This window comes from Lactuca serriola, chromosome 9 (assembly GCF_051521515.1).
Source record: "Lactuca serriola cultivar US96UC23 chromosome 9, Lser_US96UC23_V15, whole genome shotgun sequence".
Taxonomy (NCBI): domain Eukaryota; kingdom Viridiplantae; phylum Streptophyta; class Magnoliopsida; order Asterales; family Asteraceae; genus Lactuca; species Lactuca serriola.
Window position 1 is genome coordinate 207768068 of NC_136416.1, and position 7317 is coordinate 207775384.

Here is a 7317-nt window from a genome sequence, read left to right on the forward strand (position 1 = left end):
GAACACCACAAGTATTGAAAGCATAGGGCCCATCTATGATGTTTTTAAATTACAGGGACTAAAATTCAGATCTGAGGAAAAGGGCAAAACCTAAAGAACCCATTTATAAGTAAATATCTACATAATACTTATTAAACATGTTAAAATCCGGATATTTTTTGTATTTTTGGTACGAAAAGGGCAAATTTTTAATTTTTGTAGTCTAATATTTCAATTTATACATCGATTCATTTTTTAACACAAAAATTATACAGATTACAAAAATTTAATACAATCCATTCATAGTTTGGTATACAAAGTTCACAATTTAATACAATCATAATATTATTAATTCACTAATTTAGGAAAGTCAAACCTAAACTCTACCACCACCACCAACTACCACATATCAACACCATCCATTTATGTCAACGTCATAACCATCATTCATTTCCAACCAAATATGTATATAAAATCATAAATTGTTAGCTTAATACTATATTTAAGAAACATATTAATTCATTAATTTATAGTTTAATGCAACAATTATAAAAAACTAATACCTTCTTACATATTTACTTCACAAAAAAATACTCACAAGAAAATTAATACAAATATTTATATTTTAACATAAAATTCATAAAAAATCACAATTTAATACAATGAATTCACAGCTTAATACAGTCAATACACAACATTAACAACTTAATATACTAAATTCACAGTTTAATACACAAAAACTATATATTCACATCCATATTCTGTACTTAGTAGGTATATTTATACCTTCATATATGTGGGCTAGTTTTTCTTTCAAATTTTAATCTATATAATATTCACAATTTAAATTTTACAAGTTATTCAAAATTAGAGAAAATAAAATCTATATATAATGCTTCTTTCATCTTATATTTTAGAAGCAAAAATAAAATCTGGAAAAAAAAATAAACAGCTTAATACATTTCATACACAAATTATTACATTTTTTTCACAATTTAATACACAAATACACAGTTTAATAAAATATATTTACAAGTTAAAATTTACATCTGATGATGTTTGGAGCTTGAAGGTTATATTAGATTATAGTTCACACACTCATCACAATTCACAACTTAAAAAACCTAAATTCATATTATTTTAGGACTCATTAATATGATTAGGACTCATTAATATGATAAAAAACACGTTTAAATTCACATTAAAACTTATAAAAATTCATACCTATATTGCTTAAAACTTATAAAAAATTCATTTAATCACAGCTAAAACTTATGAAAAAAAAATCATACATTCACAAATTAATACTTACAAAAAATCATGTATTCACAACTTAAGACTTATAAAAAATCATGCATTTACATCTTAAATTTTCTTTCTAATTGAAACAATCAGATATGTATAGAATTCATGCATTAACAACATAATAATTTGTAACACTGTAAATTTTCAAATAAATTTTTCATTTTTAAAATCAAATAAACTTAATATCTCATTTCCCAAAAACGACCAAATGTATAAGTTGTCAAAACACAAGTCAACAATGTTTGATAAAATCCTAGAATCATCAAAGTCATGATCTCTAATTGGTGTGTACAATCAAGTTGGCACCTTCCCGCGATACTGAAAAGTACCTAAAACACATATCACACAACAGGGTTAGCATGAAGCTTAGTGAGTTTCCCAAAATACCACATACACAAATAATAAGCCTCTTATGGCTATAGCTCGGCATGCACCCTCCGTTCATGCGTCTCGGTGAGGACCCTTTGGTCTCACGACTCGGTGTGCACCCTCCAGTCATGTGTCTCAGTGAAGACCCTTCGGTCTCACAGCTCGGGTTGGACCTTCCAGTCATATATCTCAGTAAAGACCCTCCAATCTGACAACTTGGTTTAGACCCTTTGGTCCTAACTCAGTAAAGCACAGAAGAATATAGCATATATCACAAAGAAAAAATACATAATATCACATAACTCAATATAAGCACATAGGACCCTCCGTTCAGTAACTCAAATAAGACCCTTTGGTCACTCAGTATTACGACTCAGTTAAGTATAATGAGAAGACTTACCTCGGATGATGAACAACTCCTATAAATGATGCTGCTGCACTCCAGCCTCTAACACTGAGCCAAACCCACAATTAACTCAATTAGGATCTAAGACTAAACCCTCACTCATTAGGTCTAAAGATAATCCACTAACCGGCCCATAAATAACCCAAGCCCATTGGGCCCACAAAGGCCCAATACTAAGTGCGCCCTCCCAGGTCCCAACCCTTAAACTTAAGTCCAAATGGAAAGCCCAACACAAGGGACCAAATATATATATATATATATATATATATATATATATATATATATATATACGTAGAGATAGGTTCAAATGTTTTTGACAATTATTGTGTGCCTGTGTGCACCAATGAGAATTCAGGAAATAATAAATCATTAAATAAATCATTTGAGGGTATTATAGTAATCTTGAAATATTTAAACATGGTAGATAATTAATATATTTATCATCCCTTTAAATATGGGATATCAAAGTTAAACCCAAAAAAACCATACGCTTGAAAATTACAACTACCATCAATCCCTTCACCCATTTTCCATTCTCTTCGACTTTCACCCAACACCGATCGACTCCGCCACCACCGTCGAACGTTGCCACCAATCAAGAATATAGGAATGCTTTCTTTCTCTACAGTTCATAGCACATGGAATTTGACTCTGATTTTTCTCTCTTCCAGTTATTTCTGTTGATTGTGATGATATAACTATGAATCCATTTCATGTCGTGTGGACGAATCTGACCCCTTTTCTGAACGATTGAATGAGTTTGAATTTGACAAGTGATTTCAATTATATTTATTTGAAACTGCAGTTGGGAATGTGGCTGTACAAAGGAGAAGACAACATGTTGTTTCAGTAGCGAAAGAAAGAAGAGAAGCGATGTTCAGAACCAAGCGATAATGTACGGAAGGAGTTATCAAACTCTATGGATGTTTCCATCAATGGCGACATGATTATTGGTGAGACTCTCACTAATTTTTTTTTAAGAAACTGAAGAAGCACACCACGTGTTCGATAAAATGCGTAGTTGAAATCTAGGTATTTGTAACTAGAAAACAAAAGATTGTTTATGTGATGTAGTAACTTGTGCTTAACTGTAGAAATTATTTACCTCAATCCTGAAAATAGATTTTACATCCAATTGCTTTTTGATTTTGATTTTGGAACACAATCATCAATTTTTTAACCAACATATAAGTATATATATATATATATATATATATATATATATATATATATATATATATTTTGTCATAATATATAAAGTCATAGAAATTGCAAGTAACATGAAAGGATAAAAACCATGGTTAGATATATGTTATTCATTTGATTATTAATAAATTGAGAGGATAAAAAGTTGTTAATTTTTTTTATTCATGTCTTCCGATTATGGTTTTGGTTAATTATTTATATGTTGATAATAAATTCTGGTACAATTTTACTATTTTATTTTGATAAAATTTTAATATTTATATGTTGATAATGTATTCTAACAGAAGTTTACTGTTGCATTCTAACAGAATTTGCTATTTTCTAAGAATTACACTTGTTATTCTTTCAGAATGTTGTTATTATTCAAAGAATCATAATTAATTATTTGGTATATTATTAGTTCAAGAATCTATTTTGTGTATTCTTTTCAGAATGTATTTACTAGTTTATGATTGACATTATATTATTCAGACAAAATATGTTAGAATGTAGTTATTTTTCAAGTTCGGATTCCAGAACTTTGTTATTATTCAATAATATTCTAATAAAATAAAATTATGAAAGAGCATCATTCTAACTTAAAAAATATTCTGACAGAATAAATCGGTTATGTTTAAAAATTATGTTAGAATTAAAATTGAATTAATTAAAAAGAATCATATTTTTAAAATTAGCAGAATTAATTATCCATAAATATCCGAAAATTTCATTTTATAATTGTAGTTAATTGTCCAAAATACCCTTTTGCTAAAATTTGTGTGATTATATGGTACATGTTATCCCATTGTAATATCATACACTCTCAAATCATGCCCATTGATGAATTCCATCCGTTGGTCCAGATTTGTGCATTCTGGCACACAATAGTTAGTAAAAACAAAATAACCTAAGCCTATGTACGTATATATATATATATATATATATATATATATATATATATATATGTGTGTGTGTGTGTGTGTGTGTGTTCCTCTTATCCAAAATCTCCAATACATCAAGCCCGAATCTAGGCCCAACACTTAAGGCCTAATACGAGATTTAGCCCAAAAAGCCCATAACGAGATAACGCGTGGCGTATCTCCCTTGGTACGCTCAGCGTACACACACATCCTGATCAGGGAAACTAGACCAGTACGCGGGGTGTACTCGGACATATGTGGGGCATAATGCTTAAGTCTAGAAACTCCATTTTCAACTTAACCACTTCGGCCCAAAGCATCCAAACCTCAGGGAAGCTTTGTGTTGGGATGAAGATTATTTTGATGTTGCGTCTTTTGGGCTCGTTAGTTTAGCCATGTATACTCCGGTTTGGGCCTGTCCAACCGAGAGCCTTTTATGTATTGTATATAAGTTAATGCTTGCATGCATATTAGAAAAACGAGATAGAGGTTAACGATTTTAGAGAATAACGACAAAGAGCTTAACGATAGTAATTTCAAGGTTTCTTTAATCGTTCTTGTAACCTACCAATCCTCTACAGTTGATGTTCTTAATCGAGCTCTTCTGAGGATTTTGTTTAAATCATTCGACTCGTTTGATTCCATCTTGTCTTGTTCTTTTTATTGCGTTCATAAAGTTTTAATATTTACATACTTGTTCAAGATCTAATCGATCTTCATAGATTAAAGGTTGTTTTAATCCCATCAATTGGTATCAGAGCAGGAGGCTGTGTAATCGATACACATCTTTTCTGTGAAAAAGATTTCCATTAGGGTTTTCCGCATTCATCGATATTTATTGAGCCGTCATATTAATTGACGTATCTTGATATTTATTGTTTTGCCCTAATCTACTTTATTACAAGTCTGATCTTTGAACAGGTTTTTACGAACTTAATGGACGCGACGCAATCAAACCCTATTAATATTTCCAACAGCATCGGTTCGACGACAAAGATTCCAATCTTATACACCCATGACTATGAAGTATGGGCGCATCATTTTGAAGACTACGTGATTGGATCAGAGGATAATGGTTACCTCATATGGGAAGCCATCATCAATGGACCGTTTTCTCATTCTGCAACATCCATAATCATTAAGACACAAAAAGAGTACAATGATCTGCTAAAGGACGTGAAGGATATTGCACAAGATGAAAAGGACAAATTCCAGTGCAATATTAAGGCGTTAAGGTTGATCAGGTTTGCCCTTCAGTCCGACACATTTAGATTGGTTAGCTCATGTACGACGGCAAAGGAAGTTTGGGATATACTTCGTGAACTGTATTCTACAGACGAGGATCTTGAACATTCTATCCAAACCTTGCTTCTATCTGAGTTTGGAGAATTCAGGCAAGGAGCCGAAGAAACGGTGACCCAGACGTTTGATCGCTTCAATCATCTTCTCAGCAAGATGATCAAACACGATATTGAAAGGAAGCTTATCGAACAAAAGGTTACTTTCTTGAACGGATTGAGATCTGAATGGAGAGCAGTGGTTTCCACAGTCAAAGCTCATGAGCAGTTTAAATCATACTCTTTGGCGAAACTGGTGGGTATTCTAAAGTCCCAAGAGAAGATTGTGGAGCAAGAGAAGAACGTCGTTTCGAGTCTTGGTTCGTTGGCCCTCCTATCTAAAAGTAAAGCTATGATGGAGGATGAAGAGCTTAACTTGGAGGAATATGATCTCACATCTGAGGATTATGCCATGATGGTGTCCAATCCTAAGAGGTTCATAAAAAAGAGATTCCCCAGCAACAAAAACCGAAACTGGCAGGGACGTTACAGCTCTAAAAAGTTGAACAATGAACCGAAGGCTGAGGAGCCCAAGAAGGAACCGAAGGCGGATGGCGATTCTGGAGTAAGCTGTTAGTACTGCGGTGGGAAAAACCACTATGCTAAAGACTGTGTGCTTAAAAAGATGGCTGAAAAGGATGATGAAAAGGATGAGGAAGCTGTGTTGCAGAAGAGGCTGGATGAGTTGAGAAAGAAGAAGTCTACCACTAACCCTTCTATTAATGCTCTTATTGTGCAGGGTTCGGTTAATGATGATGAGTTCGGTAGCACAGAATTTTGGTCTACCGACTCTGAAGACGATGAAGTAAGGAAGCCTTCCCATGGAAAGGCTTATGTGGCTAAGGAAGAAAGCAGTGGAGGAAAATGCTTCATGGTGACTGACGTATCTCAAATGAGGGGATACAACACCGATGGTGGAAGCGATGGACCGAAGGTACAGGAGGATATGTGCTTTACGGCCAAACCACTCAGCCAACAGTTCAATGAGCTCGATGAACTGATAAAGAAGGTACAATCTGTTTTTATTTCATCTAAAGTACCACCATCCTCATATGAGAAAGAACTAAAAAATGTTAATACAAGAATTTCTCATTTAGATAGTAGCTTAACTCAAACTCGTGTCACCAATTCTAACCTGACTGATCAATTAAGCAGGGTGGCATCGAAGAGTGAGGAGCGGCGAATGTGGATTGAGTTAAAAGAGTCGGAATTAGTTAAAGTTAAAGACGAAAACATTTATTTGCAGAGAGACAATTTAAAATTGTTAAAACAACGAAATGTTTTTTGTTTAATTGCTAAACATTTATATTCCAATATTACTCAGCTTCACTTAGATTGTGAAATAGGCCAAAAGATCCATCGCATGATTTTACCCTTCCTAGAGTTTAAGGAGGATGAAATCGATGCCGAAGCCTATAATTGTGAGAGTGTGATATCGTCTGATGATGTCAATCCGACCTACATGTATGGACTGGACAAAATTGAGTCCTTCATTAAATCCAAGGACCACAAGGACATGCTCAAAAATCTTTTGGATGAAAATGATAGACTTAAACTGAGAACCGAAACTATACAAAAATTTGACTCTTTAAACGCCAACCTTAGCTCAGAAAACAAAATTGATGTTGAAAATGCAACCGAGCTTAACGAGGACGAAAACATGAGTGAAATTTCTGTAGAGGACACGGTTGACTGCTCAGAATTTGTTAAAAGCGATACTGAAAACCACAAAAATCTAATCTCTGAAAATTCTGTGGAGTTCGCTCGATTGTCCCAACAAAAGTCCCCGAAATTAGTAGAAAAAGCAGTTGTGTAT